General features: G+C 31.5%; 1 pseudogene; it reads right to left on the reverse strand.

Moving 5' to 3' along the window:
* Window positions 1-19,396: 19,396 nt before the first annotated feature.
* LOC127715789 (uncharacterized) lies at window positions 19,397-26,399 on the reverse strand (annotated as a pseudogene).
* Between the last annotated feature and the right edge of the window lie 218 nt (window positions 26,400-26,617).

Genomic DNA, 26,617 nt, shown 5'->3' on the forward strand with positions numbered 1-26,617 from the left:
GACATTTATATTACGAGTCAAGGATAAATACATCAGCAAGCAGAGAACAGTAAATCATTCGTTTCTTCAGACAATCATATCACAATACAAAAAAATACCTCAGCAAATCGGTTATATATACCGGGACAAAGACAAATAATTCGTGATCAGTACAGACAAAATATACCCAAAGACAAAAAAAAAAACAACAAATGCTTCAGTAAGTACGGACAATTATGTACCAAGACAATAATTATCCCTTGGGACAGGCACATACATAATGTGGCAGGATTAAACTAGTTTGTTGGTGCCAAACCTTCCCCCTTACCTGTATGTTTACAATCAAATGTGTAATAATGTAAGTATATTTCACTTGGTTAAACGGCATTAATTGAGACTATAGAAGCAGGTGAGAGAAGGGCTAATATCAAGAACTGTTCAAATAATGTAAGGTTAACATTTCTTAAAAAAGTTAAAGCCATTTGTTGTACGATTACAAAACTTCTATGGCGAGAATACGTTTTAAATCGAAAGCAATACCACCATAAGAGTATAAATGCTTTTACTAAATCGCTAGTAGACTATGCAGCTTTCGTGAACGTATATTGCCACCAAAATACAAATAAAGGTCCTATTTTATATTTCTCGGCGCGCATTCCTGTAATTAAGAAGAAAAAAATCATTTTCTAATTGAAAACCATGTTTTCCGGTTAAAAGCTCATTGTTATATCCTTTATCAAGGTTTTAAAATTTATTCGTTAAAACAGAAAGTTTAAAGTACATGTAAAAACTCCCTAAATGTGTTTGAACGATACATTTTTGTGTTTCTCATTTATTTTTCAATATGTATTTGACTTTTTTGCTCTAAAATTTGCATTCATCCTAAGTCTTTCAATAACTGAATCCATCGTAGACTTTTTAATTGAAAACTGCAGCATCTACCCAAATAGCCATTTGTTGGAGAGCTCGTTATTTTAATATTAAAACATATCAATAACATCAATATATTGATAATGCAAAAAATTTCAGAAAACCCTTATCAAACGCTTGAACTATGAATTTATTTTATTACATTATTTAAAAAAAATCACATAACCTTAAGCTGACATAAAAAATTGATGATATTCGAACTTTTCTCATAAGAGATAACGGAGAATTATTTTTTTTAATCAAAAGAGTTTGAAAATGCAGACAAAAATGTCTCATGTTTCAACCAAATCTGATGAATGACATATATATTAATTGTTTGAAAACAGGTTATAAAAAGTAGGTTAATTCATATGTTATAACTTAAAATGCATCTGACATATTGAAGATTTTCTTTTCATGTTTATGCATAATTGCGGATAGTGAGGGATGTGCCTGTTTAGTAAAACTCAATTTAATATTATTATATGTACAAGGTAAGATTAACGATTTTGATTTACAGAAGAATCGAAGTATCTAATGTATAGTCTCTAATGGATAATTATAACTTGATCAATGGAACAGGCTTACTATATAGTACGCTAGACGTGCGTTTCGTTTACATAAGTCTCATCCATTGCGCTCGAATGAAGGGACAGAATAAAGAAAATTGAGAAAAAAAAAAAAAGATTTCATCGTTGATTATCTATGCTTCGATCGTTATGTTTTAAAGATTCAATACAGTGATAATACAATTTGTGAAGAAAATTGGCTAAAACATATAGTACCGGGTAATTTCAGTAAAGTTGACAAAATATCAATTTGGTGTAAAGGGTAGTCGTTCAAATTGTCCAGATATAAGATTTATTTTAAAACATTCTTATTGAAGCTACAGGTTGCAATTATGTAAATATAGACAATGCAATTTCCCATAGGAACTCCCTTTGCGGCTAAAACTGTGACACTTTTACTATGAAGTTTCGTGAAAAATAATATCCCAGAACGGAAAGTTTATATGCACTACTATATTATTCAAAGGTCAAAATATAGGACTGTGCGGCATATTTTCAACATTTATATGCCCTGAACTTCTAAGAGTTTAAACTCATACTAAAATTCTATACTACCCTTACCTCCATTTTTGGACTTCCTAAGAATTAAAATTTAGGCGCTACCATGTTTTTCTATACTGGTTACATTCCCAAGTGATGTCTCTATGAGATGAAACACAGAGATCATATATGGGAACCAGTACGTTAACAAATTAACATATCTATGAATATTATAAATCTCCCCAAAAGAGACGTGGTTTGAGAAACAGCTGTATTTACAAAGTGTAACCTATACAAACATTTATTCAAAAAGAAAACTCTCTAAAACACTTTTTCTCACAACAATACTTATTTATCAGAATTATAGCATGAAAGAAATCACTGCATATGCTCTAAGTTTCCTTTTACAGTACATTTTATACCCCTACCACTGTTTCAATTTTTTAAAGAATTTGAAAACAAGACTTTAATTAGTGCCAGCTTACCTTATGTGCATGTTTTCTGACATGAACTGTCTAAATCCAGTTTGAAACTATTCTGATAACACATTGAAAGCATTTTAGAATACTATAAATGTAATGTTTATTAGTTAATCATTCCAACATTCAAGATTATAAAAGGTATCTAATCCTGCCTGTGTCTCCAGTCCACATCTTACTGTATGCCTATTTGTCAATGAAAGTTCACAATTTCACCCTCAAATGGTCAGTTTAGAATTCTTGTCACAACAGTATCATCCCTAACCATATATCTAACATAAGTTAGTTAATATATGAACTAGAAGTGTTTAAACAAAGCCATATTTGCAAAAGTTGTATTTATGAAGATATCAGTCTGGTGCATAAGTTCACTAAAAGTTTGATAGAAATGACTGCTTTCATCTGATTTTTGCATAACTTCATTGAACAGTTATTTTTTTCTTTTCAAAAGACCTTTAAAATAATAAAATCACAGCATTTACAAGTTAAATTATCTGTTTTATGACCCAGGGGTAGGCATTTTTCTCTGTTTTTTTGCCCCTGGAGCCTCACATTTCCTAAACTTTTTCCCTGTTTCTAGCAATGTGGAATATTTAGTACATATTTAGGATAGAACACACTATTGTAAGTTTTATAAAGGTCTTTTTTTAATTCTAGCTTGTACTTTTTTATGCCGCGGTCACAAAAAGCACATTTAGGTATTACGGCTTACTTTTGAGTTATCGACAGGACAAAAACACCCCTCCAAAAATATTTAGGAAGGATCAATGAGTTGCAATGACTGTGAAGAGTAAATATAAGCACTTCTAAACAATTTAATTTACAAATATGCATATATTATGAATTTATTTTGAATTCAGGGCTTTAAGTAAACCATGCACACTGTAAACTGTGCATTTATGCTGAGTCATCATAGTTAAGGCCCAGGATTTTCTCAATCTTCATAAAATATTTATAAAACTTCATATTTGAGTTAAATTCTTTAAAATCTCTGAGATAAACTAGATTTTGTGAAATTCTGTATGTTCTATTTTTTAACCCTATATACACTGATGTGTTTGAAAAGTTGAATTTCAAGGACTTTTCACTTTATGGGAATGTTTTTCTTTTCGTGTACTTACATGGATAATGATGATGTTAATTTTTGTAGAAAAAGTCTCCATTGTTATAAATTGAGAGTTTTACGTTTCATGGTACATTTCATGTTGCTATTTACATTAAATTTATTGTGAATTTATTCAATTGTTTATTTTCTCTTGACTCATTTCTGTCTATTCTTACGAATTTATCATAGATTCAAGTTATTTTTAAACGAAACTTCTACCTTTTCTGCTTGAAAAAAGCATGAGCAGCCATTGATCAAACAAGCTATAAAATTTCTGATATTTTAGGTTTTAAAATTCGCAAGTGAAACATGCGACACTAATTTTTTAAAGTCGGTTATAGAAATCAATGGCAAAATGAAACAGTATCATTTAGTGATTTTCTTTGTTGTTAATATCAGTTCAAGAATAATTTTAATCCTAAAATACAATTACCTTTCTGTTGTATTATATCTTTAAATATCGTATATGGGCTTTTAGGTAAAAAAAACAACAAAAAATAAATAAAGATTTCCTCACAGACTTGCCTGGTCAACTAAAGACTCGTTTAATTGGTAGAATGTGTAGTTTATTTCTCTTATTTCTGTATGACCAAATACAACAAAGTGAACCATTCCTGTGCGACGATGGTGCATCAGTTGGTTTTTGTGACTGTATGAAGATGAATCCTGGTGGAGGAGAGTATTATTCATGCGGAGGCTATAATCTCACAGAAATACCAACTGAATTTGCCGTTACAGTATTATCATTGTATGTTACGTCAATCTAAAATATTGTTTTCAATGTTAAGGCATTTAAATTGTGCTAAATACATTTTAACATTAGAAAAAAATGTAGGTTTATTCTTTTGAAATACATATTTAATTGATTTGCACAAACATTTAAAAAAAATTTTAATTTCGTTTTCCAAATATTTCTTATTGTATTATTCGACAGCGCTGCTACTAGGAAAATTTTATTTGCTACGAATATTGCATGATTTTATTGTGATAATTTAAACTGAAAAATCACAATAGTTATTACAGAATGAAACAGAAAAAAAACAACAAAAATAGCACAAGCAGAGTGTAAAACATTAGCGAGCATTCACTTGAAACTTCAAATTTACAATACCGATGTAAAGTTCAAATAAAAAGAAAAGAAAAAATCTTGGTAATGACCTATGATCATTCCACATGTAAAATAAATTTCTAGTAGGTGAAAATGTAAGCCTCGTTGGTGAAATATTATACATAAATAATTCTGCAATTCATTTATTTTTATTATCATCAACTAAAATTAGGTTTAAATTAAAATAACAATCCCAACTATTTCATTTGTTTGCAAACTGTATATAAGAATTGTCATAATTTCAGGACGATCTTGTTTACGAACATCAGCAGATTGACAAACGATGATTTGTCTAACTACATTGCATTGGAAGACATGTAAGATATAGTCAACCTTCTATGTATGAATAATTGATAACCATTTGTCTGATTGTCATTTTGTTTTCACTTATAACTAATCCATATATTCATGAACATTCATCTACATAAGATAAGGATATGCTGTAGGATTGTCATAGAGAAAACAACCTAACAGGGTCCAAATGAAATTGGTTTATGCAATTGTAGGACAAAGTAGGGCTCTCAACAATGAACAAAGTCGATACCGTTTAATAAGTTCTAAAAGGATCTGACATGACAAAATTTGAAATAACTCAAATCAAAAAACCATCGGCCTGACTTTTGATGAAACAATAAACGAAAAACAAATATCACAATCAACAACCAACAACCAAATTATACACTACTACAGGTATGTTTAGCGATCCTGACTACCCATGAGGGTCTCGCACGGTCAAACTCATGAGTTGAGTACAAACTGACAAAAAAAAACGAATAACAAAGAACATACACGTAACAGTTAACAAAACACACCATAGAAAACTAAAGATCGAGAAATAAGAACCCCACCAAAACTCGGGGATGATCTAATGTGCTCCAGACGGGTAAGCAAATCGTAAGTTACATGTTGCAAAAGTTTCTTGTGCAATATGTCTTCATCGTCATTGTACCTGAAAGTTTTGTAAAAACATGCGTTTTATTCACTAGTGTCTTCATTGTTCGTTTTTATTACTACTTTTAACCAAACGAATATCTAATATTTGCACAAACAATCCGATCAAAAATTAACAACCTTAATAATCATTATACATTGCATAAAAGAGCATCGAATGCAATGCAATGCATGTGATATCTGCAATGGAGCTGTATATTTTGTAATTTGTACATTTTCGTACAGTTCCAGTGACCTTATTTTTTGTTTTAATCTCCTAATTTGGGGATTCTGTGTCGACCGTGTTAACTATTCATGTGCAAACATTCCAAACTGCATCTATCAAAAAACTATTCGACAATCAAAACCAATGCATCTGAGGAGTTGGCGGACAATATCTCTAATTGATTGGAATATGTTGGATAACTTAATTAAGTCGTCTTTTTCAAATGGGTTGAAATCTGTACCTGTAGTCTAATTTTAAATGTTTAAACTCTTCAATTGTCCTTTTGCAAAAATTTACTCAAAGCCTATCCGGCCCAGTTTTTGACTGCATTTTTTACGAACAATAAATCTAAAGAAAAAAGTTGCATGAATGATATTTTATGTCAGCCAAGAGGTGTTGACTACTAGGCTGGTGATATTTCTGATCTAAAAGTCAACCGTTAGTGAACAAGCTTTGGCATATCTCATACATTTGACATATGCATACGCCAAAGGCTGGGCTATATGGTATGTTACCATTCAAGAATATAACAATAAGGTAACAGACATCACTTTTCTTTATCTTGATTATGTACTAAGGGTCAACTTTATGACTAAGATCCATAAATTATCTTATTTTCCTTTAAATTCATTCCATTCAGGATTTATGATTATAAGTACTCACCACACACAAAAAAAGAGAGTATCATCAGTATATATGAAAGTAAAATGAATAAATTTTTCTAGATGTTTTCCTTCCTGTTTTCAAATACAACAACTTACTTGCTAATAGGAGGGCGAAAGATACCAGAGGAACATTCAAACTCACAAATGGAAAACAAACTGACAACGCCATGGCTAAAAAAGAAAAAAGACAAACAGACAAACAATAGTACACAAAACACAACACAGAAAACTAAAGACTAAGCTCACATATGTGTGAAAACCGAATTTAAAATTTATATATACACATGCGCGTTTCGTCTAAATAATACTCTCTAGTTGCACTCACATAATAGATCACTATCGAGTTATGTCCTTCACCAGAAAAGTTCGTTAAATATACGCGCCTTGATGACGTCATTTACCAGATAGAGGGAATGCACTATCAAAGTTCATCAAGCGTCTTCGTGGTCGTGATTATGCATGATAAACTAGAAATAATGTTTGTTCCGTAGGTACTTAATCGAAATTTCATAATGACAGCAGTGCTGGTTATCAATTATAAGAATTTAATTTGCCGAATAATTCGTGCAATATAGCATCCTAGTTTTTAAACCCATCTCGCTCAACATGGGAATAAAGTGAAGATGCCCCTAAACGCACGAATATTGATCACTCACTTAAACCAAAGTTTTTGACAAAAGCAACGAACTCAAAAGTTGTCTATTCCAAGGTTGTTGAATTGTCCATTCGAATGATAATCAAACTTACTCAAAAATAAAAGCGGTGTCAATGATTTTTCAAAAATTCAAATGATTGTTAATATGTCTTCAAGAACCGTCCCTTAAAAGTAGATGTTTATTTGTTCGATATTTTACACCACTATTAATCTTGTTTTCAAATAATGTTTCTTCTGTGTGTATAACAAACGCAGATTTAAGTCTTATTTTTGGACACGAAAAAAACATCACTTCTTGGCAGAAGCCGCAGCCCTAGTCATTGAAACAACAAACCGAAGTAGAATAAATCACAATGCTTGACATTTAGATCTGATACGTATTTTGTTTTGACGATTACTACCAACTGTACAGAATAACTAGCAGGACAATATGTAAAATAGCTGATAATGATTTCACTTAAACATAATACTAGTATCCGTTTTGTGATTAAAAAAAATGGTATCAATCAAGTTTTATAAGCACAGTCAATATACCTATGTACAATTAATACTGAATCCCATGATTTTTAAAGTATTACTTCATTTCAGAATATTAAGTGTTAACAGAATTACTGATTTATCCAGCGATGTTTTTAAATACAATGCAAAATTAATGCATTTGTAAGTAAATTATATACTTGTTTTTCAATTATTTTCAGACAATGTTAATGAATACCACCCATCAATTCTTTCTGTTGTAATCAATTAAATAATATGTCAAGAAAGGTACATTTTTATAATACATTCTAAATAAAAATTGTATTTTTTTATTGCAATGAAAATCTTATTCTTTTAAGCCAATATGAAAAAAGCAACTGGTTTAATTATTTTAGTATCTTGTTTATGATATACCTACTAACTTATATTCGAGTAACGTATATAGCACAGTTATGGTAAAAAAAAATAAGTAGATCACTTTGATTCATAATATTGATTACATCTATGAACTAAATTAATATAAATGACTATATGTTCATTTGTTTGTTAATCGGTAGCAGTTGGTTCTTTGCTAGTTTTTTTTTAGCCTATAATAACATTTTTAATCAATCAATTAGTTAATTCCTTTTTTTATTTGTATTTCTTTTAGAGATCTTTCTAGAAACTATATTGAAAGCTTACCAGAAGATTTATTCGTTCATAATCTCCAACTTGCACAGATGTAAGTTTATACTAAACTATATCGGTCGTCTAGTGATCACAAATAACTCTAATCGCAGTGTAATTTTTAAATGGTAAATGTTCATTTTCAAAATTGTTTTGACCCTTATGAGTTTGATTGTCCCTTTGGTATCTTCCGACTCTCTTTTATGATATAGTCAGTTACATTATGTTTAATTTACTGGATCATTTTCAATAATTTATAAAGAAAAAAAAAAAATTATTGAGAATAACTCTTCATTTTAAATATAAAAATGTATAAAAATAAGTGGATGCGAAGTTGTTAATAAAAATTTGTAAAAAGAAAGACAGCAGACAACACCTTTGCCAAACGTCTAAGAAGTAGGAAGATTGTCCATTACATTACACAGACAATTCAATGGGAAGCTACATATGCACCTTTGACCTTGTATGTACTCTCATTTGTTAAAATTGCATGCTATTTCAGTGAAATATTGCAAAAATGGATTATTCTGAGTGGATAGAGCCTCAAAAACACATTTTAAGAGAAAATTGCCTTAAATTAGACTCTACCATGAATATTAGTAGACAGAGCAAGCCATACTAAGTGTTTTGGGGAGCTTTTTCTTACTTTTTCTACTTATTTCTAATTTTTTGCTATAATAGAAAACTTTTTCCTTAGTAATACTTTAATAAATATACAGTTATAAGTAAATGAAATTATTTTTGAAACAGTATCAACAAATTATTCCCTGAAAGGGAAGCATTTTATGTCCATTTCTGTATCGTGGCGTAAATTAAATTTTACGTAAGGACTTAATGAAACCTCCATGGAGTCAGTAAACTTTTATATGTATAGTTCATTCAGCTTGAACACTTCAATTACAAATTTATTATCCTATTTTTTGCATAGATGTGTGAAAGTTACCCCAAAATTTTGATTTAATGGCCTAAACAGTTGAAATTTTGAGGAAATTAAAGGTATAAATGGACCAAAAGGGACCTTTTATAATGAAGACGAGGAGGTCCATTAGTGGTATTTATCATCTTAGAATCATCTTTTGTATCATATTCAACTGTTTGTAGGCAGATGAGATAATTATTTGATCATGTATTGTTCCACACTATATTCTGTCATGCTGCGGCTTGATTTGGTTTTTTCGAAGAAATTTTGCTCGAATCGCTGTAGATGTCGTCTTACATTATACTAGATTTTTCTCAAATTATTGAACTGATTATGACAAAACTTGACAGTAATGATTGAAATAACCAGTATTACAAATGTACAAAGGAAAAAACTCACATTCAGTTTATTCAACAAAAAAGTCTTTTTTATGTCATCATAGTACGTCACATCCGGCGGGGTGCAAACGAAAAAGGGTCGAAAAAATACTCCCTTGAAGTTGACAGTTGTAGGAAATTAATCCTACATTTCATTGCAGTAAATATTTCTGAGTTATAAACATATATCTTTGGTGTTTCAAAGCACCATACTTTTTTAATTGGTGTTTCTATAAAATATTTTGTAAACTTGAGGTTACATGGTTACTTAAGCTTGTAAACAGGAAAGAAAGGGATGGAAATTTGATTGGTTAACTTTCAGTGATGATTATTATCTTATATGCAATGACATGTTATGAGAAATTTTGTCTGTAGTATTGGGCAGGATAAACTTGATTCAATGCCAAGTATTTCTTTATTCGAAACAAAGTTGAATTCTGCACAATTTTTTGAAAAGTGAAAAATTTTAAAACAAAGACTAATAGGGGAAAAACAATGGTGGTATTACACCTCATGGTTGGGAAACTAAAACCCTATCAAAACTGTTGCTGACCCAATTGCTCCGACAATATTGACAGTTTCTTATCCGCGTGTACATGCAATACCTGTCGAATTACATGTACCCGTTATCGTAATTGCAAGTAAGTCATAATTGATGAATTGATTTAAATAATAGATGGCGGATTTACACATGTCTATAATGTGAATGTTTGTTGTAAAAATGTCAACTTTTCTATAGAAAATGCCTGTACCAAGTCAATAATATGGCAGTTGATTTTCAGTCGGTTGATATATTCGAATATTTCTTTGTTTTTTGTTTCTCCCATTTTAAATTTACATTGGAGTTCAGTATTTTTGTTTTAACATTTTTTTCTAGGACAAACAATTTAATGAACAACACATACAATTAATAGAAAATATTACAAAAACAACACAGACAACTAGAGTAAAATTGAATTCCTTGTTAAAGGGGATAAACCCATATTAAGCATGTTCAGTTTAATCATTGGCGCTTGTCTTTAAAAATCGTCCGTGATGACAAATTAAAAACGCTGAAATGACAGCTGGCTCATTCAATACATTGGTTTAGCAGTTTCCTTGTAGGCAGCAAGCTTTTATCAAAGAACTACTAAAACAGTAAAAGGAAACACATTATAGCATCAAATGAGAGATACAAATTGCATATGCAGAAGCTGATGATATGTTACTAAATAAGAATGGAAAATTCTTTAAGTTCTTTTTGGTTGTGAAAGTACGTTAACAGAAGACATACACTGACGATTTTATTTTATGTATTGGTCAATGCGTATAACAAGCGTTATGATTTTATTCCGGCATTCCTGGCATCACTTGTTAGTTGTCGAAATGGTCATCTGGTGCAGTAAAATAGGTACCGTTTTGTTATTTGAAAGAGAATTAGAGTTACTACGTATAAAATATAGTACATATTTTTGTTTATAATATATGTAGACACAGGCATTATGTGTACAAAAAAGAATGAAAAGTAGCTTTATAATCATTAACAAAAAGTAAAATAGCAAAAATACCGAACTCCGAGGAAAAGTCAAAACGGAAAGTCCCTAATGGCAAGATCAAAATCTGAAACACATCAAACTAATGGATAACAACTGTCATATTCCTGACTTGGTAAGGCATTAACAAGCTCGTTGCTTATCAGTTGACAACGTCACAAACAAAAAAATAAAGTTAATGAATATTTTGTGATAACATATGTACTATATGAATAATTCTATAGCCTATTAATGGTAAGTAGTGATTTCCCGTTTTATTATGCTGGGCTTTGAGTAGAACTGACTGTTACTTATTGCCATCCAACTTTAAATTTCAAATTAGTGACATTTAACGGTTTTAAAACCGAGGTAAATACTAGTATCAAATCAAAACAATCTTAACAGTTGTACTACATAGTGTAAGTTGTATGTATTCTATAACTTTCGGCTTATAAAAACGCTTAACGACTAAGTACATAATATTTTTCAGCATCTTGGTTGGAAATAAGATCAAAAGTTTTAACAGTAACATGCTTACCAATAACACTGCACTTCATGTAATGTAAGTTATTGATATAAACATTTACATTGTAAAAATGGATACTGTAAATTCAGATATTTTTGGCTGAGGCATTTTGTGCGAATTGTTTATAAAAAAGACAAGCTTGGTTTAAATTTTTAAAGTATCACCAGTTGCAACAGTAAGTAATCATCAATGTTGATAGTTATAGATGACAGTATTCAATGGATATAAGACTAAGACTATATCCAGTGGTAAGTGTCACGATAGAAAACGTCGAAGAAGGGAATTGTGTCATATGCACAATATCATAGATGACATTTACTACTATAAAGAACAAAATTAATATCCTAGTATTTGGAAACATTTCTACATTATGATTTATCAATTTAGAACCTGTTATATGATGATGTCAGTGTTAAAGTTTCTTCCACAATACATTTTTGGATTAGTTTTTACGTTAAAAAGTAACTGACTTTGAGGACATTGCTAAGATGCCCATGTATGAAGAAGTATTGATATTGATAATCTACATTTTTGCAAATATTTTACAGTAATTTAAGCGATAATCCAATCATAAGCTTGAATTTGAAAGGAAACATTTTGACATTGTGAGTATTCCTTAACATTGAAATAGCATCAGTTGACTTATGGTAAATACATGAATATGGCTGTTTTAAATGTTTAGTGACTGAATTTTATAAAAAGATGGAAGACAATAAACATAATACTTGTTATGTAATCCACAATTTTGTGAGCATGTGTGATAGTATCACTCTATTCAAATTGATGTCAACAATATGGTTTTGAAACATACCACATGTATATATGGCTAGGCCTTCTTCTTACTTGAATAACAGTAAAATATTGAAAGTAACGGTTGACTGATAATCACACACACTGTCATGATGATAATAATGAGGAAGAGGAGGAGGAGGAGGAGAAGGAGGAGGAGGAACTAATATCCGACCAATCTTTTCTCTTAATCATATATACCGAGTATCATAATTATGGTCTTTTTTGTAAATTTTATGTTCGTTCATAAAATTTTGAATTATTCGAAACACTAAGTATAAAAAAGAAGATGTGATATAATTGCCAATGAGACAACTCTCCACAAGAGACCAAATGACACGGGAATTAACAACTATAGGTCGCCGTACGGCCTTCAACAATGAGCAAAGCCCATACCACATAGTCAGCTATAAAAGGCTCCGAAATGACAAATGTAAAATAATTCAAACGAGAAAACCAACGGCCTAATTAATATACAAAAATATGAACTAAAAACAAATATGTAACACAGCAACAAACGACAACCACTGAATTACAGGCTTGGGACAGGCACATTCATACAGAATGTGGCGGTGTTAAACATGTTAGCGGGATCCCGACTCTCCCCTAACCTTGGATAGTGGTGAAACAGTATAACATAAGATCAAACTATAAAAATCAGTTGAAAAAGGCTAACTCATCAGATGGAGGTAAATAGAAATACATCTAACAAATCACAGAGTGGATTTATTACCCTAGGCAAAGATAGTATTAGCCCCATTTGGTTCAAATTTTTTACTTGCATAGCTCTTTAACTTAGTGTTTGATTTGGCCTTTCAAATTTTCCAGCGCAACTGACCATTCTATGCGTATTATATATCTCCCCATAACAGGCGTGGTTTTTGAAACAGCTGTATTTTCAAAGTGCAACCTATAATTAGGAAAATTTAAAATTCTATCATCTATTTTCTCAGAACCATATTGAATTTTATCATCATACTCTGATATAATTTCATCAAACAATTCCAAATGTATAGTAAGTATTTAACAAATATTTGATCATGAATTGTAGGTTAAAAGTACATTGTACTACCTTGGTGATTCATCTTTAGGTGAATCAGATCCTATTTCTTATTCAAATTTATAAGCCTGGTATCTTTGATGAGTTTTTTTCTCATTATAAAACATATGTCAAGCTGTAAATCAAGTTTCTTTTTTACAATAGATTATCTTTCATTACAACCATATCCCTCAAGAGACAAACAGTATATTGTCTTAATATACTCAATCTTTGCCATTTCAGGTCGTGCTTTAACTGTTTTGATTGTACATGCATGGATTCAAGCTCTTGGGAATGGATCAAACAAAAATATGATAATTTTGACTTAAGTTGTCGAGATGGGAAAGAAATAAATTCTGATTTAATTGCAGTAGACTGTTTAAGTAATTATGCCTTTACAGTATATTTACAAAAACACACTTTCAAACCCATATCATCATATCATTGATGTATTGGGACAGGTCAGACAATATGTCGGACATCATGGAGGACACGTGATTTATGTTTGTGAAAATCAAAATTGTAGTCAAAACCATACTTTGGCATAAATTTTCACGACATAGTGAGTATAAGTATGTTTGAAGTTGAAACAATCACATGTTCTTGGTACACTACCTAATTCAAAAGTGTAGTCTACCTTAAACAAAAAAAATCACCTGATACGGGATAAATGAACGGACGGGCTAATAAAGAACGCACAGACTACAATGCCCTCTGCTATGATCGTTGGCGATTTATATACAAATCAAAATGTTCAGCATGTTAAAATAACCTCAACTCGTAGTTTCCATGTAGAAAATTCAAAAATAAAATGGCGACGGCTTTCTCAAGCGGGTCATACATTACCTTGGCCAATGTTTAATTATCAGTAATGGTATCTGAATGGAAATGACTTTATTTATCCCAGAACACTTACCTAAGTGATATTTTTGCCTTAAATAATCATGAATTCACTGATTATACAGTTGAAATTTACCCAAAGGAACGGTCTCTAAATATAAAATCAAATATTTCAATAATTGTCTTATTTTATAGTTGTTTGTTTTAATGTGTTGGTTTAAGCGTAAATCAGGTCGTTGGTTGTCTCGTTTGATTTTTTTCACGTTTTGTCTTGCCTTCCTTTTTATAGCTTACTATACGGCATTCGTTTTGCTCATCGTTTAAGGCCCTTGATCTCTGGTGTAATGTTGTCTAATTGGCATTCCAACCACAACTCTTCATTTTCTATAATTACTGATCAACCTCAACTTAATATAAACTTTTCTAAAATAATCAACGTCTTTAGATTTTGTTTATAGAAAATATTTATGGTGTAAATATAAAACATGTTGTATAATGGACTTTTTGATTGTTGTTTGCAGTAACTATGATATATAGAATAATACAAAGCCTGTTTTCATTTTACTAATGCATATACGTTAATAGATATTCCATATATCTGCTTCTCAAATGAATGAATTTTGGTCAATTTACTTCGTGTATAACTTCCCATTGGGCACACAGTTAAAATTCACCTTGATCTTTGATTTTTTGGAAATTTCTGTTTTCATACGGTTACTGAGTTATCATTACTACTTTTGACAGTTCAAGCCTTCAAGATAAAACTATCAAATTCGTTTTAGAAAATTAGATAACGCACAATGAACAGTATTGAAAATATAACAAACCTTTGTTTTAGTTTGGTCTGTTTTGATACTTTTTGTTTTATTTTGCACAGACAACTCTCATGTAACACTTTACAGCAAGGGCACGGAGATAGCTGGACTAACTTGTCAATGCTTTGATATCACTTCCATTAGAAACAAACTGATTACTTCATCAACAGAGAATACTGAAAACCTATTATATGGACAAACAGTTACACTACGAACGTCTTCAATTGACAATGACAATGTTCAGAATCATTTTTCTACAGAGAACATGACAAAAACAAATACAAAATCAGATGATCACTTATCTTCGCCATTAGATACTGACACAACAATAAACGATATATTACAAGGTATGCAGTTATGTCATAGTTTTGAATCATTGTATTTTACCTTCGCGATATACAAAATTTTAGAAGCTACGTATTATTTACCTTCAACTAAAATTTGATAATTAAAAAAAATATGACTTGGTGACTTTTTATTTTTTTAAACTTACTGATTTGAAATAAAATCACCATATTTGTTCCATTAATCTATAAAATCGTAAAAAGACAACGATGATCGATGGTGGTCCTGTTTGACCGATAAGTCTGTTCCATTAAAGTGATGTCAACGAACTATACAGACTTATCGGACGAACGAAAATTTACCGGACTAAAGGGTATATCTACTTTGAAATTGATTTTGAAAAGAGCACAACTGATGACTGTTATGTAGACGAAACGCATGTTTGTATGCAATTGTATTATTAAACTTAAGTTCCAACTCTCAATGCAAAGATGACCTTTGATGGGTTTAGCTATATTTTTATGTTCCGTTTGGTCATATAGCTCTTCCCATATTAAGATACTTCGCTTTCAAATATTTGGATGCGAGCGATCCTGATGAAGGTAATTCAAGAAAAGCGCTTCAGATGAATAAAATTATACAGTGTTATTTTCAGTTTTTTTAAATACATACTTTTATTAATGTATAATAATACATTTTGTGTGTTGCGGAAACACGTCATTGGGTCATATCGCAGAACAAGATTGGTGCAAATCGCGTTAAATAAATTTTGCATTTCAGTCAACGGTGATTAGCATCAATAGATGCAAGAGTTATTTTTCGAATTTCAAGAACTCATAGGAGTAGCTAACGAGTACAAGATAAAATATCAATTGTTTTAATTTGGATTAACAATCGAAATTGCAAAGGATAATTTGAGATCTAGACAGTTCAAAAGTGACAAGACAGTTAATTTAAATAAAAGGTGAAAAACAGGATATGTACTAGTATATAAAATAGTATCCCAAAACAGAAAAAAAAAAAAATGAATCTTTTATCAAAGAGGTTTACCACAAAAAAAAAACGAATGTACTTTCAAGTGCTTCTGGGAGGATATTCAGCCATCAGGAATGGTAAAAATATTGTCAGCGAAGAAAAACTTTACCAGTATTTCCAAATTTCCCAGAATGTAAATCCGGAATGTCAAGTGCAAGACTAGGCAAAGAAAAACATTTTTTTTCAACTTTTTAATCGAATCCTCTGCAAAATTTTGGAAACATAAAGGAAATTTTGAGTAATAAATTAATTTTATATAAACGATTGCAACATTTACATTTAACAATATTTTTCCACATTGTTAATAAACTAATTGTAGACCATCCTCTTGCTCAGTTGTTTATAAAATATTCAAAGCAAGCAGATATTTATATTTATTCGTAGATACCAGTACCGACCAAAACATCTTAGCATATGCATTTATACCAAATCTTCATATTTTGATATAAGATCCATTTTTTGTTCAAATTATAGGAGCCATAACAGCAATTTTAACTGGCATAGCTGGTTTTATAGCGGGATCTTTTACTATAGTTAGTATTTTGATTCTGATCAAAAGGAAATACGATGAAAAATTGCATCAAGTAAGTTAATATCAATGTATAATCTATTAGAAATTGCTTTGAGCGCCTAGATACATACTATACAACTATCGGGCTTGTATGTAACTATAGATCCCCACCCGTAATAGAGCCAAAGAAATATCTTTGCAGTACAAACACAACGATGTATATCTAAAATACTTACCAAACTAGTTCTACAAGAAGTCCATTGATAGAAAAAGAAAAAGGAACATCGTAATATAACGGAATAGAAATTAATTTATCCAATGCTTTGTTGGGTAAATATAATAATAAGAAGATGTGGTATGATTGCCAATGAGACAACTCTCCACTAGAGACCAAATGACATAGAAGTTAACAACTATAGGTCACCGTACGGCCTTCAACAATGATCAAAACCCATTACCGCATATTCAGCTATAAAAGGCCCCGAAATGAAACAATTTATAAAGCAGTCGAAGGATTCTTATGAAAACTATATAGAACAGCCCGAGAGAATGACGTTAGTAAAACAAAACAGACATATAACAAACAGCACTTTAATAAAAACGCTACATTTTACAAACGGATGTATATAGACTTCATCGAACTTATCATTTATATATTGAAGGAACAAAAAATAAGACATGAAGAAACCAATACCCTAGTGTTGGATAGCATCAATATAATTCAATCATGGGACACAGAAGACATTGGAGAGACTGTGGGTCATATTTTCCTCAATATTCCGCCAAGAAACCACGAAATACTGACTACAGAAGATATTATTGATTGTGTTACTTTATACAATGCAGTGGGACGGACTTAATATGTGCCGTTAACTATGGCATGGTATTGGTTGCAAAAATTTGATATTTTTCTTTAAATGCAATATTTCTTATTAAATTGGTATATTTCTTCATTTAAATGCAATACTGTTTTATTTGAATGGTATATTTTTTCATTTAAATGCAATATTTTTTATTCAAATGGTATAATTTTTCATTCAAATGGTATAATTTTTCATTCAAATGCAATACTGTTTTATTTGAATGGTATATTTTTTCATTTAAATGCAATATTTTTTATTCAAATGGTATAATTTTTCATTCAAATGCAATAGTTTTTATTCAATTGGTATAAAATGTCATTTGAATGCAATATTTTTTATTCAATTGGTATAGTAGTTTTTTATTTATATGCAATAATTGCATTATGGGAAATTCTTTGACGTCATCAGGTCAAATTTGCAACAACGTTTGTGATTGGTCGGAAATTGTTTGGATTTCTCCCTTTTCTTTCTAAACATGGGTGACCAAGAATTAAAAAACGCGTCAGAATATCGCCCCTCTAAATAAATCTAACGATCGTGCGGGTCCTGCACTGGCTGTTAAAATCTTGTTGTAATAACTAGTATTTCTATTGCAAAATTTCGATGGTCAAAACGTTCGGTCCACTTTTCAAAAACCGTTTCATTGTATATGGATTTATATGCAAGTATATCGGTTTTTTTAAATAGATTAGACACCGTTGGTTTTCCCGTTTGAATGGTTTTACACTACTAATTTTTTGGGGGCCCTTTATAGCTTGCTGTTCGGTTTGAGCCAAGGCTCCGTGTTGAAGACCGTATGTTGACCTTTAATGGTTTACATTTACAAATTATGACTTGGATGGAGAGTTGTCTCATCGGCACTCATACCACATCTTCTTATATCTAAAAAAAAACGTAAACCAGACTAGTTTGGGCAAACTTCCAGTAATTGCAAATACTCTTATGTCGGTGCTTTGTGTCTATTGTCTTAATGTTAGTTTAATGTTAGTTTTTTGTGTGTCTCGTACCGATCTTTTGAGTTAATTTGCTGATTTGTGCAGGTTGTTATTTTATTGTACTGTTACACCACTGTCCCAGCTTCGGTATGGGTTGCTCACAAACATGTTGTTGTACTGTTACACCGCTGCCCCAGATTAGGGGGAGGATTGGGATCCCGCTAACATGTTTAACCCCGCCACATTCTGTATGTATGTGCTTGTCCCAAATCAGGAGCCTGTAATTCAGTGGTTGCCGTTTGTTGCTTTGTTATACATGTTTGTGTTTCGTTCATTTTTTTGTACATTAATTCGGTCGTTAGTTTTCTCGATTGAATTGTTTTACATTTTTGATTTCGGGGCCTTTTATAGCTGACTATGCGGTGTAGGCTTTGCTTATTGTCGAAGGCCGTACGGTGACCAATAGCTGTTGATTTCTGTGTCATTTGATCTCTTGTGGAGAGTTGTCTCATTTGCAATCATACCACATCTTCAATTTTATATCCACCCTGCCATATTCTTTATTTGCCTGTCCCAGGGATGGAGCCTGTAGTTTAGTGGTTCTCGTTGGTTCCTGTCTCGACTCATATTTGATATTTTGTAAGTTGTTTTGTTATGTATAATTAGGCTGTTAGTTTTTTCGTTTGAATTGTTCACACTTTTCATGTCGGGCCTTATATAGACGACTTTACAGTATCAGGTTTTTGTCATTGTTGAAGGCCTTACGATTGTCTACAAAAAGCATTTGTCTACATGACGGCAAAAAGCTCTACAGAGCTTATGTTTGTAGTATTTCATGTAACTCGACTTAAATAAATTTTTCTTATCTTATCTTATCTTATCTATAATTGCTTACATCCACTTCATATTTGAACTCCGGTGGATAGTTGCCTTATTAGCAATCATATTCCATCTCTTCATTTTTATATTATATACGTGACTTCTAAACTCGTGTTTTCCTGAACAAGCATGAAATAATTTTCACTGGGCGTTAAAATTAGCAACAAACAATCAATCAATTTAAACTTGTTTTAAATAAGAGGAAAACCATTTGATATTTATTTATTTGTTGGGGTGTCATACCATAAAAACGTTTATAAAACAGCTCACATTCTAATATATCTGCATTCATAAATTTATTAATTTCATTTAGACTAAACGACGCCATGTTTGTTATGTGCCTCTGCCATCAACCTATCAAAAAAAGAAGAGGTGGAAGAGAGCCAGAAGATCTTCCCAATGCAAAAAAAAACAGAAATGGACTTCTTCTGGCTTACTTCCGAAGAACAAAAAAAAAACGCGCCCCATTGATATGTTTTAAAAACGCCTTGCCCCTACCCTTTTTCCAAAAAAAATGGCATTATTAAATATATAAACATATATATAATCATCAAAACTAAAATGCTTTTGTATTTTTATAAGACCTACTTTATTACATGACCTGGGACTAATGACATCTATCTATAAGTCCTAGCATACATTAATTATTATAATATGAATATGTTTCTTGTTTTAATAACCACATATGATGCTATGCATGAGTCACCATTTATCAGGACATGAATTGGGTTTACATAGAGAGGATAAGGGACGACATCAGAAAATCAATGAAGGATAAAAAACTTAATTCAAATAGTTTTTTTTTTTTGGGGGGGGGGGGTCATAATTGCTGCAAGTTTTGCTTAATTAACATCAATTTTATATATATCCTTATTGGTCAATCAATTTTTCCCAAATTAAGTTAAGAGGGAAAAGGGGGGGGGGGGGGGGTAGTGGGTCAGTGAAAAAACTATATGAATTAAGTTTTTTTTATCCTACATTGAACTTTTGATGTCGTCCCTAATGTGCAAAAAAATAGATAAGGGGCGGGACCGAATCCTATAGATAACATAATAAAGAAATGATGAAATATACAGAATACGTTGATTGACTTTCGGTTGCCTTATGTCCAGTGGCAAATATGTCACGCATGTTTAGGACAAATATAATAGAGATCAAAGGATAAAGAATAGAGTGAAATGGTAAAAACTAAAAGATATAGAATTATAGAAACGATCTTTGATCTGAAACCCCTACCCTCACACACACACACACCATAACCATTACTGCCAATACTCGCATATATACATCTCTATACAAATATCTAAATTTGAACCTACTCCCCCCCCTCCCCCTCCTCCCCTCCTTCTAGACACCGAAGTTTTGGATCCGCCCCAGTTCAATGTGTCTAATTATATACATTTTGTACGGGTCTAGATTATAGCTAAACGTACAATCATATAATTTGTTGGATACCTAATTATATTATATAATGTGTCACAAAATAAACTTGTATACCCCCCTTCCCAATGCAGTATTGAAAAGTAAATCATTTAAAAGTCCTGAAGATAAAATATGTTTTGAAATATGCCCTGCATACTTATTTATGCAAAGACATATAGTAATTATTGAACTACTGTGGGGCTTGAAAAAAAATCTATTTAAGGGATTCGGAGATGAGAACAGTAAAAAAAAAGCTCAGCAACGAATCCTAAATGTAAAATGATTTGCAGCATAAGACATGAGAGCACATATTATAGATAGTATTAAATATGAAGTTCACGCCTCATATAGTGAAGTCCTATGTCATAGGACTATTGTTGTAACATGCGTTAGTAACTGGTTCCAATTTATCCTGAATTGTCTTTATTAAAGAATTAGTTCCGGAGTATAACAGCTTATGTCTCTACTTGTGGGTTTCTGGTTCTGCTGTCGTAATTAGGTGATTTTTTTCTACATGTAGTAAAAAAGAGGGGGCTTAGTCCAAATAATTGTAACGTCCTGGATGCTTTTTATTCTTTTTTCATGTGTGCCTTCCTGCAGCGTCTCTGAGGATCAAGAAAAGTAAAAAATGATATAGCACTAAAGAACGTCATGATTACATGTATCTGGACTTAGAAGGGGAAGGGGCTAGCTATGTATTTTTTTTTATTTCAATGTGTAGACTGTAGGAGAGTTTCTTCAGAAAAGGTTTTCATTGGAGGTGTTTTTGCCATGCACGCAGGCATCTGTTTCTATCCATGAACAAGTTGTGTGTCAAATTAATTATTATTACTTGTCACTCGCATTTTTTGCTCTTCCTGGCCATTATTGCATTAACAGCCAGTGCATGAACTAGCACGAACGCCAAATTTAGTTAGAGGGGCGATATTCTGACGCGTTTTTTAATTCTTGGTCACTCAAGTTTAGAAAGAAAGGGGAGAAATCCAAACAATTACCGACCAATCACAAACGTTGTTGCAAATTTGACCTTATGACGTCAAAGAATTTCCCATAATGCAATTATTGCATATAAATAAACAACTACTATACCAATTGAATAAAAAATATTGCATTCAAATGACATTTTATACCAATTGAATAAAAAATATTGCATTCAAATGACATTTTATACCATTTGAATGAAAAATTATACCATTTGAATGAAAAATTATACCATTTCAATGAAAAAATATACCATTCAAATAAAAAAATATTAATTTAAATGAATAAATATACCAATTAAATAAGAAATATTGCATTTAAATGAAAAATATCAAATTTTTGCAACCAATACCATGCCATAGTTAACATACTTTTAAAACAAATTCCTTGATACTTAGGTATTTTGAATTAAGACAAGAAATAACTATCAGAATAAAAGTTTAAGTATTTACCTTCAAAGTTTTAAAATTATGAATAAAAAGTATAAATAGATAAAATAAAAACCTTTAAAATAAATAACCATTTCGATTTTAAATTAAAACAAACTGTCTCTTAAACAAACTTTACCTGGATACAAAGAATTTATTGATGGTATAAAAGTCAGCTGCTGAGTACATTGGTAAAGATGAAACAATCCGATCAGAAGAAAAGTACCCGAAAAGGATTTAAGAACCAGGAATTATAATTGGTGGAAAAGTTCCCTTTTTTTTTGGATAGACGAAGTAGAATAAAGGAGAAACGTCAAAAGCAATTTAAATAAAGGAGATATTGCGTATATGTGCATGAGACAGCAACCCAACGACAAATATAACAAAAAAAAAAACAACTAGAGAGCAACATGGAATAAGTGACAAAATACAAAATATCAAGCTCTAAATCATCCCGAGTCTACAAAAACTGTGAATAATTTATACAGAATTAATCAAAGATTTTCCATTGACAACAAATACTCAAAAGAAAAAGAAAAACATTTTATAAAAGATATGATATACGACAATTAATCATGAGTTCTTAATTTTGAACAGTCACATGAAAATGTGGCTGGTTTCAACTAGTTATTTAATTTTAGATCTCAACCCTTCTCCATTTTAATCTCGACCAGCAGATTAACAAAATGTATTATGTTATAAAAACAGGTACAGGAAATGCATTATCCTTTAAAATTACGAATTGATAGAAACCAAAACACAAAATATTTAACAAATTATACCCTACTATTAATTGATTGACTGATTGACTTATTGATGTTAAACGCCACTTTCAGCACTGTTGGCTATTTCGTGGCGGCCAGTTTTTATTGGTGGTGGAAGCTGGAGTACTCGGAGAGAACCATCGACCATCGGTAGGAAAACTGACAATCCTAGTCAATTAAGATAGAAATTTAACGCACCTGCCACGTGCAGGACTTGAACTACATTTGTAACAACCTAAGTGTTATTGACAGGCTAGTGATATATTAAACGGACTACCTGGATCACTCGGCTACCGAGTCCCTTCCCCCTCCTAATTACCATTAAAGAATACTCCAAGTTTAATACTTAAAGCTTACTCGAGGTGTTTTATATTTTATCGAAGATTTCATACATGCAGCAACGTCATAAACAGTACAGGAAGACATGATTTTGTACAATGCTCAAATCAAACAATAGAGACATACAAATAATCATTTCATAATTGCTTAAAACTATAAATAAGCGATTTATATTCAGCCCAGAAAATACCAGCAGCAGTGTCTATTCACTGGTGTCATCAATATATTTTAAAAGTAGAATTTAAGTTTGATTTTCGAAGTCTCTACGATTTTTTTAACATTTGACAAAAGGAGGTTTTACCGTCAAATCCATCCCCTGTCAGTGATACCATCCATTACCTAAAGACATTATTTTATTGTTTCAATATTAAAAAACAAAAATGAAAGTACATTTTTCTTTACAGTTTAATGAAGTGTTATAACTTTCTTTATGCTAATTAATTGAAGAAAATTAAATGAGATCAGCAAAAATGGAAAATGCGCGAAATTTAAAAAGCAAACACTCTTTGTTGCTACCTTGAAAGGTTAATCTAAAAATTATATTTCATATACACTAGTACTAATGTTTTATCTACCCCAATGGTGATTGGGTATAGAAATATGATCACCTTACTTTAGTCTTCTTACGACCGGCAGTAATACGATTGCCAAAGTGGACGTTTGGCTTTGATGTATAACTTTAAAACCATGTCTGGTCAGAATTGGGACGTTTAATCCGATGCCTCATGTGGAGAGAGTGTCACTCTCCGCACGTTAAAGAACCCTTGCAACTGTTCGAGGGGCCGTATGTTGCATGTGGCTAGGTAAATGTTTGCCCGTATCCAACATGCCATTGTTTTCTAGTGGCAGTCTAAATTACCCAGCCTGTATCCCCATTGTCCCACTTTGGAGAACATATCTATTGTATTGTTAATAGTCCCTTGTCCTGAATATGCATGAAATAATTGCAGCTTGACGTAATAAAAGCAAGCAACAATCAATCATGCAACTTACGTTTGATGAATTCTAATTAACCCAAGCTGATACATTAGCTATTTAAAAAGAGATGCGGAAGATACAAAAGAGATATGCAAACTTATGACGCAATGACAAAAAAAAAAAAGAAAAAGGACCAAAAGACAAACAACATTCTACAAAGACAGTGTTCATTTACCCTATAAAGATAATTCAAATTCTCATCCGAAAGGAACTAATTAGTAAAAACATTTCATCAACATTTGGCTTCATTCTGCTCTTTACCTTCAGACACACAAAAAACACAACAGTTTCGAATATAACGTCCCATTATTAAAGAAAGACCAATCTCGCATGTTTTGCATCAAACTTTGGTCAAAATAATCCAACAGATTCCAGGACACGATAATTTGATACAAACCTCGAGTCAATTGACGTAAAAAAGCGAGATTCCCTTTGTTCAAAAAAATTAATTTCACTTGTTTCAAAACCAATTTTCAATTTCTATTGTTTAAAAAAAAATTCAAATAAATAATGGTTGATCATACTATATACATGAAGCCCTTTTAGAAGTACACATGTTTTATATTATCATAAAAGAATAAGTTAATAGCACATAATTACATTGAGTGAAGTAGTTGAAATCAACTATTTGATTTTCTGAAATTTATTTCTTCAAACGTAAATAAATAATCAACAACTGAACTCAAATAAACGTTATATATGTTCATCCCCATTACTCGGTTCGTTACATAAGAGCTACCTCAGTTATATACAGTAAAACCTTTCAATCTTCGTTACATAAGAGCTACTTTATCTACAGTAAAACCTTTCAATCTGAATCCGAATCAGACTCATCAGAGGATTCGTATCTTAACATGGCTGTCGCATCCGGGGTATACAGATGACTCTGGCTACTGTCACTTTTGCTAAAATCAAAATTTAGTTTCTTCATCGTTAAACTTTTAACAGTTAGGTTTCCAAAATGTTTTTGATACTGTTCATCTGGCGTTCCTGGTATATCGATCATATTTTGTACTTTTGGTGAAGCTTCAACTCGCATTGTATAATAGTCAGTATTACCGTTGTTATCGGATTTATAGTCCTCTAAGGATTCGCAAAAGTTTCCAATTTTGTCAGTATAATCCAAAGTTTTTAATTCATTCAGTCTCATTTCAACAAAATCGATATGCTCCTCATGCTCAAACAAGTTTGTCGATCTCCTAGGCGACTTATTTCCATTTTGCGTTGCAACACTAGAGTTACGCCTGGATCGAGGTCCGGGTAATTTTGGTGAACATGTTCTCGGTCGTGTATCAATTGTCGGAACTTTAAGCAAGTTTTTTTCGGGCACATTCCCATTTTTCTTGTCAACTGCACTCATGGCGGTCACTGGAAAACATTGTGTACGTTCGTCATTTCTTCCATATTTAGCAGAGGATGGTCTTGTGGCAATGACATGCGCATGTGTGTTAACCGGTAATGGTGTAGTGCTGCCTTCAGACAAAGATTTACTCCTAAGTCTTGGTGTTTTCTCATCAAAAACATCATCAATAACGGCATCAATGTTAATCTTAACTTTCGATGTCTTCTTGGGTTTTGCGCCTTCATTTGTTTGTATTTTCTTCAGAAATTCATAATCCTGCTCAGAATCACCAACATTAATATTCAAAGACCGCAAATTTTTTGCTCTTAATTCTCTTTCTTTTTCTTTGTCGCCATACATACGAGCATAAGCTAACTTCGAGCGATGAAGCTTATCTTGAAACCTTTTGTAAAGAATTTTCTGGTCTATCTGAACCCTGTGAACTATATTCTTTTCAGTTCTATTTAAAATATCCAGGTTCTTTTTCAAAACTATGTCCTCTTTGTAATTTGCATAATGTACCGTTAAAGAACGTTCGGCTGCATCGCTTGCTTTACCAGATGATACAACCATTTTGAATGTTACTTCGCAAATGAATAAAATTTTGAGTGTTGACGCGTGTATGTGTAACATTCGTATTAATTTTCTTAAATTGAATCGTGATGTTTGTTAATTTGAATAGACTTAAATCAAAGTATTTAAATTTTCTGATTAATATGTCGTCCAGACAAAATTGTACAAGTTTATCCCTACTTCAACCTTATCAGGTTACAAACTTTAGATTTCCTCGG

Source organism: Mytilus californianus, unplaced genomic scaffold (genome assembly GCF_021869535.1).
Source record: "Mytilus californianus isolate M0D057914Y unplaced genomic scaffold, xbMytCali1.0.p SCAF_9, whole genome shotgun sequence".
Classification (NCBI taxonomy): domain Eukaryota; kingdom Metazoa; phylum Mollusca; class Bivalvia; order Mytilida; family Mytilidae; genus Mytilus; species Mytilus californianus.